Source organism: Crinia signifera, chromosome 2 (assembly GCF_055691185.1).
Source record: "Crinia signifera chromosome 2, ASM5569118v1, whole genome shotgun sequence".
NCBI lineage: Eukaryota > Metazoa > Chordata > Amphibia > Anura > Myobatrachidae > Crinia > Crinia signifera.
This window is the reverse complement of record NC_139218.1, coordinates 19,114,100-19,128,819: the sequence shown is the minus strand read 5'-3', so window position 1 is coordinate 19,128,819 and position 14,720 is coordinate 19,114,100. Positions and strand designations below refer to the sequence as shown.

General features: G+C 51.5%; 1 protein-coding gene across 1 annotated transcript in view; it reads right to left on the bottom strand.

Annotated features, from left to right (window-relative positions):
- DSCAM (DS cell adhesion molecule) overlaps positions 1 to 14,720 on the bottom strand; it is a 309,245-nt gene that overhangs the window by 131,063 nt on the left and 163,462 nt on the right.

Below are 14,720 nucleotides of genomic sequence, written 5' to 3'. Positions count from 1 at the left end.
ATCATATTTAACCACCAAAATAGTTTTTATTATTTGTATTTTGCCCCTTTTCATATCGATAATGCAGAGTTTTATTTATTTCCTTTAATTGTGTCATTTCCACGTGTAATCAAAGATTTTATTATTATTATTTTTATTCCGTGCCCATCTTAATCTTTGTTCAAGAAAAGAAGTTGATTTGTGTGACTAAAAACCCTATCTATCTAATCATTGAAAGAGTTGGACTAAGGCAGGGGTTCCCAATCTTTTTTGAATCATGGCACCCTAGAGTATCAGAATTTTTACATGGCACCCCTAAGCCCCCAAAATAAGGAATTTGGTACTTACCGATAATTCCCTTTCACCGAATCAGCAGGAGACACTGCAGTCATTACATGTGGGGATAGAGTAGGTGTACTGGAGGAGTGGCACTTTAAGAAAACTTTACTGCTGCAGGCTCCTCCCTCCTCTATCCCCACCCAGACCCCAGTCTTAGAAAAACTGTGTCCGAGAGGAGAAGAGAGACCAGGGCCAGCCCGGTAGGGAACGGAGCTAAAACATAAACAGAGTTAGTAGACAATGCACATAACGTGAACATACTAACAAAACAGAACACATAGGATTTTTGAAAAGTTCCCTATGTAACAATAACTATGCAACAAACATTGCAACAATAGAAAGAGTATATCTTTCACACACACACAAACCACACTAACATCATGGCAGGAGAACCAGTGCTGGGTGGGCGTGCAGTGTCTCCTGCTGATTCGGTGAAAGGGAATTATCGGTAAGTACCAAATTCCTTATTTCACCTACATGCAGCAGGAGCCACTGCAGTCATTACATGTGGGGATACATACCCAAGCTTTTAAGTCCGGGCGGGAGAGCTCTGGGGCTCCTGTAACACTGCCCTACTAAAAGCCGTAGCCGAGCTGGCGAAGGTATCAAACCGATAAAACTTTGCAAACGTGCTAGATCCCGACCAGGTAGCCGCTTTGCACACTTGTGTCAAGGAGACACCTCTCGCCATGGCCCAAGAAGTACTTACTGACCTCGTGGAGTGCGCTGACACTCCCGATGGTACTTTCTTTTGTGCATACAAGTAGGCTTCCCTAATTGTACAGCAAATCCATCTTGCCAAAGTCCTTTTTGTCGCAGGCCAACCCCTCTTAAGTGCATCGTAGAGCACAAAAAGGCTGTCAGATTTCCTTAGATGTTGGGTTCGCCTAACATAGACCTGTAAGGCTCTGACTACATCCAGAGAAGCATCTTCACCCTGAAGAACCGGTACCACTATAGGCTGGTTTACATGAAATGCAGAAACCACCTTAGGAAGGAAATTCCTGCTAGTACGTAGTTCAGCCCGGTCCCTGTAAAAGGTAAGGAAAGGAGACTTACACGATAGGGCTCCTAATTCAGAAACCCTACGTGCTGAGGCCAAAGCCAGCAGCATCACCGTCTTCCAAGTCAGAAATTTGAGATCCGAGGTGTCCAATGGCTCAAAAACATCTGACTTCAAAAACTCTAGAACCACCACTAGATTCCATGGTTCCGTAGGAGCAGTGAACGGTGGTTGAAGTCGAAGTACTCCTTTCAAAAAGGTTTGTACTTCAGGAATCAGCGCTATCCTGCGATGGAAGAATACTGAGAGGGCTGAAACCTGAACCTTGAGAGAAGCAAGCTTCAAACCTGATGCAAGTCCCGCCTGCAGGAATTCAAGAAGTCTAGCCAGAGAAAAGATTGCCTTTGGCACCTTCCTGGCCTCGCACCAGCGGATGTATGACTTCCATATTCTATGGTAGTGAGACGCTGTTACATCCTTCCTTGCCTTAAGCATTGTAGGAATGACCGTTCCTGGTATACCTCTTCTCTTCAAAAGTTCGGCCTCAACCGCCATGCCGTCAAACGTAGACGAGGCAAGTTTTGGTAGACGAATGGACCTTGCTGCAGCAGGTCTTCTCGCAGCGGCAGGCGCCAAGGTTCCTCCACCAACAGGTCCCTGAGGTCGGAGTACCACGGACGCCTGGGCCAATCTGGAGCGATCAAGATGACTTCTACTGCTCCCCTCTTTATCCGTTTGAGTACCTTTTGAAGTAACGGAATAGGAGGGAAGAGATATACCAGGTCGAAGTTCCAGGGGATGGAGAGGGCATCCACTGCCGCAGCCGCTGGATCCTGAGCCCTTGCACAATACTGCGGAAGTTTGTGATTCAGTCTGGATGCCATGAGATCTATCTGTGGCATCCCCCATCTCTGAACCAGCTGTTGGAAAACCTCCGGATGAAGGCCCCACTCTCCCGGGTGGAGATCCTGCCTGCTGAGGTAATCCGCCTCCCAATTTTCCACTCCTGGAATAAAGACTGCGGAGAAACCGGTGGTGTATGTCTCTGCCCAGGACAGAATCGGGCGGACTTCCCGCATGGCTGTCCTGCTCCTGGTGCCCCCTTGTCGGTTGATATAGGATACTGCCGTGATGTTGTCCGACTGTATCCTTACCGGCAAGCCGACAAGTAAGGGGTGGGCCTGAGCCAGTGCCAACCTGATAGCCCGTAACTCCAAGATGTTTATGGGTAACCGGGCTTCCTGGCTGGTCCAAAGACCCTGGAAAGTGCGACCCAGCGTGACCGCACCCCAACCCCGAAGGCTGGCATCTGTGGTCACCATGGTCCAGACTTGAGACTGGAAGGAGCGACCCTTGGTAAGGTTGGATGTATCCAGCCACCATTGAAGAGAGAGTCGAGCTTCCTTGGAAAGAACAATGGTCTTGTGGATTTGAAGATGGGACCCCGACCATTGAGCCAGAAGATTGCCTTGGAAGGTCCTGGAATGAAACCTTCCGTAAGATAGGGCCTCGAAGGCTGCCACCATCAGGCCTAACAGCTTGGTGCACAAATGCACCGATACTCTGCGAGGCGTCAGAACCTGACGAACCCTCTGCTGGATAACTGTGACTTTGGATAATGGCAGAAAAACCCTTTCCTGGACAGTGTCGAACAACAGACCCAGAAACAAAATCACTTGTGTTGGTTCCAGCTGTGACTTTTTGAAGTTCAGGATCCATCCGTTCTGAACCAGGAAGTCGCAGGTAGTCCGGGCATCCTGTTGTAGCTTCTGCGGTGAGGATGCTTTTAGGAGTAGATCGTCCAGATAGGGCACAATCGTTATCCCCTGAATCCGAAGGGCTGATATCATGCAAGCCATAACCTTTGTGAAGGTTCTTGGAGCTGATGAAAGACCGAAAGGGAGTGCTCTGAACTGGTAATGCTGATTGCGAATAGCAAACCTGAGGAACCGATGGTGTGGTTCCCAGATCGGGATATGCAAATAGGCATCCTTTATGTCCAGAGATAAGAGAAACTCCCTTGGCTCCAGGCTTGCAATGACTGACCTTATGGATTCCATCTTGAACCTGTGGTACACGATGTAATCGTTGAGGTGCTTCAGATTGAGAATGGGTCTTACCGAACCGTCCGGCTTCGGTACTAGAAAAAGACTTGAGTAGTAACCCAGCTTTTCCTGAGCTTTGGGGACAGGTATAACGACCCCTGCTTGTAAAAAACTTTGAATGGAGTTGACCAAAGCTGCTTGTGTTGTTGCTAAAGCAGGTAGGCCTGTTGTAAAAAATCTGTTCGGCGGAGCCTGAACAAACTCCAGTTTGTACCCGTGTTCCACAATCTGAAGCACCCAACTGTCTCGACAGTGAGACCTCCAGACGTTCTCGAAGAGGGATAACCTTGCGCCCACCTTGGGGTCCCCCAAATGGGCGGGAAGCCCGTCATGCCACAGGTTTGTCTGCAACCTTGGGTTCTGCACGGCGGGTAGAGGTAACTGCGGCTGCGGCACCTCTGCCACCTCTGCCTCTACGCCCTCGAAAGGACGAAAAGCCTCCCCTGGCACGTCCTCTAAATGAGGCGCCCCCTCTAAAAGCCCGAAAGGACGGACCCGTAAATTGTCTTTTCGGTGGGGGAGTGGCCGAAGGGAGGAAGGTAGATTTACCTCCGGTAGCTTGAGCAATGAGCTTGTCAAGCTCAGGCCCAAACAACATATCTCCCGCATAAGGCAAAGCTTCTACTGCCTTTTTAATGTCGGCCTCCGCCTGCCAAGACCTTAACCAGATAGTACGTCTGGCCAATACAGCTGAAGCTGAGATTTTTGCCCCCAACTCAGCTACATCTGAAGCAGCTTCTCCTGTATAGGCAGCTGCATCCTTGACATACAGAGCCAGCTGTAGCAGCTCTTCACGGGGCCTACCGCTCTGTAAACCCAATGCAAGCTCCTCAGCCCATTTCTCCATGGCCTTACTGACCCAGGCTGAAGCTAAGGCTGGTCTGAGTAAAACCCCTGCCGTGGTGTAAATAGATTTTACCGTGGTCTCAAGACGACGGTCAGGAGCCTCCTTCAGAGCCACAGCAGCCTGAACTGGAAGCGTGGTTCGCTTGGAGAGCCTGGACAGCGAGACATCAGCTGGAGGCGGAGTCTCCCATTTTTCCCTAGATTCAGGAGAAAAAGGGTAGAGCAGTTTCATGCGCCTAGACAATTGGAATTTTCTGTCTGGCGTTTTCCACACATTAATAAGTGGTCTGTCCAATTCATCCGAATCAGGGAAGGTAACCTGATGCTTTTGTGTCCGACCAAATATGGACAAAGGAACAGGAGCATCCTCCTCAACCAAATTAAGTGTGGTGCGAACTGCTTGAATCAGGCCCTCTACCCCCTGAGGATCATCACGCTGTAGCGCCTCATCCTGAATGTGTTTAGGTTCATCTACCTGAAGTAAATCCACATCCTCATCCCCATCAGTATCAATATCAGCTCCCTGTATTGAACCTATGGGTGATCTAGGACGCTTTTGTGGAGGGCGTGAAGGGCCAGCCACTGGGTTGGACAAAGAGCCCACAGACTGTATAAGGGTCTTAACCCAGGCTGGTTCAGTAGAACCCATCATGGAGAGGTGAGCCTGAAAACGCTCCCTGTCCTTCCTGGAAGCAGCTAATTCTGCAGCTAATCCAGCCAACACATCCTGTAACAAAGGTTCAGAAGAATCTGACTGAGAAGTCTGTGTCTGAGGCTCCACTTCCTGTGTGTGCTTTGCCTGATAACAAGATTCACACAAAGAGACACCCTTTATATGCTGGGTGAATTGCTCCTTACAAGTTTTACAGGTGAAAACTTTAAGAGCAGCCTTGGAGGCAGCTTTTCCTGCCATATTGTCAGTGTATGAGATTAGTTCTAGAATCACACACTCACACAGACACAAATATACCAAGTGCACACACTGTAAGCAACAGATATTCTATGCCTAGAGCAGCGGAGCTGAGCTAGGATAGGGAGGGGGAGCCTTCCGCCCTTGTATCAGAGATTATGCACAATCTCTGTAAACTGTGCACAAAAATAATCCCCCAGTAACTTACAGACCTTCTCTGTAGTGGATAAGGGGGAGCGCTGGACTGCAGTGCGTGCGCTGGAGCGCGGTACACGATGTCCTCAGATCAGCCTTGCGGTGGGACAGCAATGGCGCCGGCAGAGAGAGAGAAGGAAAGAGAAAGGGCGGCACCCGGTGACGTCACCTAAGCCCTCCCTCTCCCTCCGGCGCGTAGCTTTGCTAGAGCGGAGCGCTGTGTACAGCCTCCGCTCTGATTCTGTCCCCACTGACGCACACCAAAATGGCGGCCGTCAGGACTTCGGCTGCTGTAACATTAGAGAACGGGTGCGCCCGCCCGTCTCAGGCCACATTTCGGCGCACAGCGCCGCTTACCTGCAGCGATGCTGCCTTCATTCCTGGAGCAGTGGCCAGGCCTTGGACCCGTAACACGAGCCGCGTGCAGCTGCGGCGGGTCCCCGATGCGGTGGCACCGGTGGCCGGATGCGTGGAAGGCGCACTGCGGGCAGTGGCGACCAGCACCCCTCCAGGTCCCACGGAGCAGGCAGACCCTGCGGAGGGGTCTGCCTGATGTTCAGCAGTAAAAATAAAAATTTCCAAAGAATAAAAAATAAAAGTAAAAAGACCTAACTTCCTGAGGAGAATAGGCCCAGAGAACCTACTCCTCCGGGCACTTTTTCTAAGACTGGGGTCTGGGCGGGGATAGAGGAGGGAGGAGCCCGCAGCAGTAAAGTTTTCTTAAAGTGCCACTCCTCCAGTACACCTACTCTATCCCCACATGTAATGACTGCAGTGGCTCCTGCTGCATGTAGGTGAAAAATGAATTAGATTGGGTTTATATGCAATTCTTAGGGTCAGTTATGTGGTAAAGGGCATGGTTTGCATCTGATTGTACACATATTTCATGATTGGCAGCCACCAGCACTGGTTTTGCCCATAAAAATTAACCATAAATAGTTTGAATTGGTCCTAGACCACCAACCTGAGGCACCCCTGCAAGTGTCCCGAGGCACCCCAGGGAGCCGCGGCACACAGTTTGGGAACCACTGGACTAAGGTGATCATTTCTATCAAATTAATCAAAGGGAGCTGGAGCGCGAGGTGACACCGCATGGTGTCCCCTCTGTTACCTGTATGTCTGCAGAGGTATTTTGTAGTATACCTTTTTCACACATCGCACCAAGCCACTTAGTATAGTCCACAGCGAAGCCTCCGAATAACCCCACCCCCCGCAATGGGTATTGGTTTGTGCTCCAGTTGCAATGGGCATTGCAGTAACCTCCCAGAACTATGGGCACTGCAGTAACCTCCCAGAACTATGGGCATTGTGTAACCTCTCAGAACTATGGGCATTGCAGTAACCTCCTAGAACTATGGGCATAGCAGTAACCTCCCGGAACTATGGGCATTGCAGTAACCTCCCAGACTATGGGCATTGCAGTAACCTCCCAGAACTCTGGCCATTGCAGTAACCTCCCAGAACTATAGGCATTGTGTAACCTCCCAGAACTCTGGGCATTGCAGTAACCTCCCAGAACTATGGGCACTGCAGTAACCTCCCAGAACTCTGGGCATTGCAGTAACCTCCCAGAACTCTGGGCATTGTGTAACCTCCCAGAACTCTGGGCATTGCAGTAACCTCCCGGAACTATGGGCATTGCAGTAACCTCCCGGAACTATGGGCATTGCAGTAACCTCCCGGAACTATGGGCATTGCAGTAACCTCCCAGAACTATGGGCATTGCAGTAACCTCCCAGAACTATAGGCATTGTGTAACCTCCCAGAACTCTGGGCATTGCAGTAACCTCCCAGAACTATGGGCATTGTGTAACCTCCCAGAACTCTGGGCATTGCAGTAACCTCCCATGACAGGGTATTGTCTAATCGCTGTGCCCAATTAATCCCCCCAAAAATGACATAACTCTCTTGTTGGATAAAATTGGCCACAGCAGCCATCTTTATTAAAACAATACAAATTTAACAATAATCAAAAACATTTCCCACGGAAGGTGGTCCCCGAGGCCCTCAATAAATCTATCCACACCTCTAAGCACTTCCAGGAGTTGTTACCCCCAGCCGATAGCGATTGGCTCGAGGGCACCAATTGTCAACACCCAGTGCTCATTAATTAAACCTCACCCAGGGGAGTCCAGCCCCCTCATGGGGCCCTCCCCGCCGCATAATTAAGCCTCAATGCCCCTAACCTCGAGGACCCCCCTCCGCACAGGCCACTGTGACAAAAGACAACCTAACAAATAAGTCTACCTAAAAACTATAAAATTAGGGAGGGTGGGTGGGAGCTGTTAAGAAAAATCTCCCAGTGACCCCTATTTCCCGCCTGAACCCTGCTTATATACCCTTACAACACCCCGTTAAGCCCCTCCCCCTTATGACCCTCTCCTTAGACACCCCTTCTATGACTGTCCAGCTAGTCAGCTCCCTACAAACCCTGTCAGGGGAGCCTACCCCCAGGCTTTGCCTCCAGTCCGGCTCCTACATGACAGGGTATTGTCTAATCGCTGTGCCCAATTAATCCCCCCAAAAATGACATAACTCTCTTGTTGGATAAAATTGGCCACAGCAGCCATCTTTATTAAAACAATACAAATTTAACAATAATCAAAAACATTTCCCACGGAAGGTGGTCCCCGAGGCCCTCAATAAATCTATCCACACCTCTAAGCACTTCCAGGAGTTGTTACCCCCAGCCGATAGCGATTGGCTCGAGGGCACCAATTGTCAACACCCAGTGCTCATTAATTAAACCTCACCCAGGGGAGTCCAGCCCCCTCATGGGGCCCTCCCCGCCGCATAATTAACCCTCAATGCCACTAACCTCGAGGACCCCCCTCCGCCACCAAGCACGGGGTTAAACCCTTGACCCCGAGCGACCCCCCCACATCCGGAACGCTGTTTCTATCCCCTCTTGTAGTCCCAAAGACCACACATCTATCCCTACAGCGTTCAAGTGCACACCGTCACCTCTCCAAAAAGCACCGGCACCAGACTCGAGTTCCCTGTGCCTCACCACTACCGCGCCGTTTCTAGCCATAAAACGCCCAATTGCCCTGTTAACTTTTATCCTTGCCTTATTGATCTTGTCAGCCGACCTTGCATCCCTCCAATAACGGCGCGGCACAATATCCGACCAAACCGTGATTACTTCCGGAAACATTGCCCATAAACGTAGGAGATCAAACTTGATATCCCGTATCAACTCCCTAAATGGTCTGCTCCCGAGGTCATTCCCTCCCACATGCAACACTAATATGTCGGGAGCTCTATCGAGCCGAACAAAACGGTGAAATTCCTGTAACACTCCACTCCATACCATACCGCGCTTCCCCAGCCAGCGAACCAATGCCTCCTCTCTATCCAAACCTAGCTGGCGGCCGTTCGGTCTGACATCAGCCCGCAAAGCTCCCCAAAAGACATATGAATGTCCTAAAATCCAAATCAGGCACGGGGACTGCCCTAAAATAGAAAGAACACAGTCAGCCTCAAAATTCCCCTAAACGAACATATGAGCGAAAACGAGACGATTCCCACCGCCCAATACGCTTAATTAACTCATCACCAAATCCCATCCTAGCAGCCTCAGTTGCGGCCCCAATGCGGAAAGAGTGACCCGCGTATTCCTCCCCCTTGAGGCCCAACGTCCGCAGGACTGCTCTAAACACACTTGTGAACTGGAACCGTGATAAAAAGGATCCATTCGCATGCATCAGCAACGGATCCCTTTCCCTGCCCACTCTGACCTCCTTAAATATCCTTAGCCGTGCTACCGGGCACATATCCGAGCCTGGTACGGAGAAGAGAACTACCTTCTTCCCCCTCCCTAATTGATCCGTCTTAGACCTCCTCACCACTAGCTCCACCCTATCCGAGTATAAATCCACATCCTCTCCTAACAAACCTCCCGGCCTGGAGACGCTTGGACTTACAAGCTCGCCAATCCGCAGTGCCCCGAAGAAGGCAAGCGAAAAGGCTACCCCGAACAACCTCTCCTCGAAATTGGAACTACAGACCTCCCCTAACTTTCTACCCATATTCTGCAACAGCTGGAAGGACACTGGCCTTCTCTGATCCTGTACTACATGTCCTCTCCTCCAACCTTTCAAAGCTTGCACAATCAGGAAATTCTTGGTGACGTCAGGCCTCCCACCTGCACGAAACCCAAAAGCCAAGCCCGCCATGCAGCGCGTGATTTTTGCCACTGACCAACCAATCTCCTTACAATGGCCTATATAAAGCAAGACAGCCAACTCATCATCATCCTCCTTCAAACCTACTACCTCACGCCATTCTAGCCAGCTCCGCCATTCCTGATTGTATGCCGACCATGTATTCGGGGCCAAGGATTCCCTGATGAGCTGATCGACTACCCGTCCAGCAGAGCCCAGAGCCGACTCGGGAACCCGGTCCCCTCCCTGTCCGCCTCTGGTGCCAACTCCCGGAAACGTTCCCACTGTGAACGAGATAAAGAATCCGCAATGCCGTTAGAGACACCGGGGACGTGCCTAGCCACAACCCACAAATTCAAAGCCAGACATTCCAATACCAACTGCTGCAAAATGATGACCACTGGCGGTGAAGATGCCGACAATTGGTTAATAGCCATGACAACCCCCAGATTATCGCAGTGAAAACAAATCTTCCTGTCGCGGAATAGCTCACCCCAAACAACTACTGCAACCAAAATAGGAAATAACTCCAACAATGCTAAGTTTTTGACCAAGCCTCTCTGCACCCAAGACTCCGGCCACCTGCCCACACACCAATGTCCCTGGCAATAAGCCCCAAAACCGCCACTCCCAGCCGCGTCTGTGAAAAGGTCTAGCTCTGTAGCCACGCACGTGTCTGACATCCACAACGCCCTGCCGTTGAAAGTTTCCAGAAAAGTTGCCCACACCCGCAAGTCCCCTTTCAACTCACTACCTAATCTGACAAAATGATGAGGAAGAACCACCCCTGCTGTCGCTGCTGCCAGTCTCCTGCTGAAAATGCGGCCCATAGGCATAATGCGACACGCAAAATTCAACTTACCCAGCAAAGACTGTAATTCCCGCAATCTAATTTTCTTCAACTGCAACGCCCTCCCCACCTCGGCCTTCAAACCCAGCAATTTTTCCTCGGGCAAACGGCACTCCATATTCACAGTATCAATGACAATACCCAAAAAACTGATCACAGTCGCAGGGCCCTCCGCAAACCGCTTTACCCACCGAACAGCCGCGTCGAACGATGTATAAACCACCGAGCAGATGTCGGGGTCAATGCCATCATTGACCGACGCCCCTTTTGGAAAGGACAAATGGTGTATAAGCCGAAATTTGTTCGCCTCCTTTTTTGGCACCACCCCCAAAGGAGAGACTATCAAATCTGGCCATGGTGCCGCCCTAAAAGGTCCAGCCATACGACCCAGTTGCACCTCCTTAACCAGTTTTTCCTGCACCACTTCTGGATGCTCTCTAGCAGACTTCAAATTCCTCCAAAAACTCCCTGACACCTGCACGTCAGAAGGTATCTTAAAACCTTCCTTAAACCCCTCCTCCAACAAGGCGGCTGTCTGCTGGTCAGGATACCTATGCAGATAGCCCAGCATCCTTTCCAGCCGAACTGGTGTCACCCCCTTTTGAACTACCGTCTCGTGACTTCCCTCTGAAGCATTTATTTGCACCGTGGTTCCCTCCACATGAGGAACATTCATGCTTGAATTTGCATTTTGCCCCAAACCGGCATGACCCGTCATTAAAGGCAAAGCAGAGTCCCTTCTGCATGGCCGTCCCGCTTGTGGCCTCCCTCGCCCCCCCCCCCCCGTCCCCACGAAAGGGCTGCCCACTTTTTATGGGGGCCGTCACCTTTAACCATAAAGCAATATCTTTATGGTCCCAACGAATGTTGGGGCGCACCGCCTTCCTCTGTCTAAATTGCTCGTCGTACCGGAGCCAAGCCAAACCCCCATACACCCGGTACGCCTCTCCTATCGCATCCATGTAACAAAATAAGCCTGAACAATTGTCAGGTGCCTTCTCCCCAATGGCGCTAGCTAAAATAGCAAATGCTTGTAACCAATTCGTGAATGACCGCGGTATCAACCGATACCGCCGCCGTTCCTCTTCCTCTTTTTTCTCCTCCTTGCGGGGCCTATCCAGGTTAAAACGCTCTAAAGGGAGCAATGAAAATATATCCACGTATTCCCCTTTCCAAATCTTGTCCCTCACCTCCTGCTTCAGGTGGGCCCCCAATGGCCCCTCAAAACATACGTACACCTCCCCTTTTGCGGTGTCACTAAGCCTCCCACTCACCTCCTGCGTCCCCACACTGCCCCCATCAGCCCCCGCACTACTGTTACTTTGCTCACCGCCGGATACCGGCACCCCGCTGCTCCCCGGCACCCCAATGCTAACCGGCACCCGCTGCTCCCCGGCACCCCAATGCTAACCGGCACCCCACTGCTAACCGGCACCCCACTGCTAACCGGCACCCCACTGCTAACCGGCACACTATTACTGACTGGCACACTAATGGTAGCTGGTGTGCCCGAATTCTGCGGCGCCCATGCTGCCGCCGGGGACGGCCCCGCCCCCTGCCGCAAACCCACCAACCAATCTGCAAAACCACTCAATAATTCAGTAAAGCCCCTACTCATTTCCCCTTGGAGGGCTAACCCTCCCCCCCCTGACTCTGTGCTAAAGCATTAACAGACATAGAGACAGACTCACCAGGCTGCCTGGGGGCTGTGAACCCAGCAGCCGCAGGTCCAGTGTCCTGACGAGACCCAGCCAATGAAGAGGGACCAGGTATTTCTCCATCATCTGCTGACGCTGCCATCTCTCTTCTCCTGTCATCCCGGCCCTCAGGTATAGCACCAGCCGGCGTGACCTCGTTGGAGGCGGAGCCAGCTGTGCGTCTCTCGCTCCGTGTACCAGGCCTGCGGTCCTCAGCCTGTACTTCTGCCCCCCTGGCACGACTCACCCCGCGCTGGGCAGCAGCATGCCCCGCATGCCCCGCCGCTCCAGGTCCAGTACCACGCACCGCCGGATCTTCTTGCACGTGGGGGGGGTCCCCCCCGCGCGGAGGGTTCCGCCTGCTGGTTGGATTCCTCCCAGACCTGGTCCTGCGGGCGGAAGGTGCCCGGCCCGCAGCCTGGCCTGGAGGGTCCCTGACGGGGCTCCTTGAACGGCGCTGAACCCTGGGGGACACAGATGGGCTGAAGCGCTCCGGAGGCCTGGACCTCCGAGGCCGTGCGCCCGCTGGAGCAGCCTCCTGCGTTGCTGCTCCCAGTCCCCCCAGCAGACCTGACATCTGCTGCTGCAGCCACTCAGCCCCTCTGGTGCCTGCTGCCTCCCTGAGGGCAGCCAGCGCCGCAGATACCTCAGCATCAGCGTTTGGGGAAGCCATGGGAGATGCAGTGCTGCTTAGCTGTTAAGAAAAATCTCCCAGTGACCCCTATTTCCCGCCTGAACCCTGCTTATATACCCTTACAACACCCCGTTAAGCCCCTCCCCCTTATGACCCTCTCCTTAGACACCCCTTCTATGACTGTCCAGCTAGTCAGCTCCCTACAAACCCTGTCAGGGGAGCCTACCCCCAGGCTTTGCCTCCAGTCCGGCTCCTACAGAACTATGGGCATTTCAGTAACCTCCCTGAACTATGGGCATAGCAGTAACCTCCCAGAACTATGGGCATTGCAGTAACCTCCCAGAACTATGGGCATTGCAGTAACCTCCTAGAAATATGGGCATTGCAGTAACCTTCCGGAACTATGGGCATAGCAGTAACCTCCCAGAACTATGGGCATAGCAGTAACCTCCCAGAACTATGGGCATTGCAGTAACCTCCCAGAACTATGGGCATTACAGTAACCTCCCAGAACTATGGGCATTGCAGTAACCTCCCAGAACTATGGGCATTACAGTAACCTCCCAGAACTATGGGCATTGCAGTAACCTCCCAGAACTATGGGCATAGCAGTAACCTCCCAGAACTATGGGCATTGCAGTAACCTCCCAGAACTATGGGCATTGCAGTAACCTCCCAGAACTATGGGCATTGCAGTAACCTCCCAGAAATATGGGCATTGCAGTAACCTCCCGGAACTATGGGCATAGCAGTAACATCCCGGAACTATGGGCATTGCAGTAACCTCCCAGAACTATGGGCATTGCAGTAACCTCCCAGAACTATGGGCATTGTGTAACCTCCCGGAACTCTGGGCATTGTGTAACCTCCCAGAACTCTGGGCATTGTGTAACCTCCCAGAACTATGGGCATTGCAGTAACCTCCCAGAACTATGGGCATTGCAGTAACCTCCCAGAACTATGGGCATTGCAGTAACCTCCCAGAACTATGGGCATTGTAGCAACCTCCCAGAACTATGGGCATTGCAGTAACCTCCCAGAACTATGGGCACTGCAGCAACCTCCCAGAACTCTGGGCATTGCAGTAACCTCCCAGAACTCTGGGCATTGCAGTAACCTCCCAGAACTCTGGGCATTGCAGTAACCTCCCAGAACTCTGGGCATTGCAGTAACCTCCCAGAACTCTGGGCATTGCAGTAACCTCCCAGAACTCTGGGCATTGCAGTAACCTCCGGTTGCGATTATCATTGCTTTGAGCTCCAGATGCATTGGGCATTGCAGGAAGCTACAGTTGCAATGGGCACTGCAGTGACTTCCTACTACTATGGGTATTGCAGTAAGCTCCAGTTACAATGGGCATTGCAGAAATCTCCAGCCCGCCAGGGAAGGACCCTCTCTGGCCCGTCTTCTCCAGTAACCAATAGCTACATTTATGCTGCCAATGATTGCTATTGCTTCAGAACGACATGAAGATAATCCCAACATAACATATTCAAATAATATTATGGCCATTCTCCAATGGTAGAGTGTTTGCAGTCGCAATGTGATTCCGCTAGATAAGGATTTACATAGACGAGCATGCAAATCAGTATCTCACACTTCTGTCTTACACCAAGAAGATTAAGGTCTCTCGCCGTCTTCCCACTTCAAAGAGCCTTTGTAGAGTGTTCAGCAAAAGCAGCGCGCCACCGGGTGCAGTCAGTTTAGTTAAAGTTTGTTAAATATTTAAAATGAAAGATGCGTGACCCCGCTCAGACACCGTAGTGATCTCTCCTGTATCCATAGAGGAATACATCTGCTGCTATTATACGGGACAAGGGACAAGGAATAATGGGAGACTGGATAGTAGACAGATCCACTGCAGACATGTGTGTGCTGTGCCACTGCCATCACACAGTACAAATATAGATATACTATATATACAACACATACTGCTGTAGGAGAGCTTGCAGGGTTCCGTGTTGTGTGTAGTAAGGAGGGAGAGATCCTACTGTTT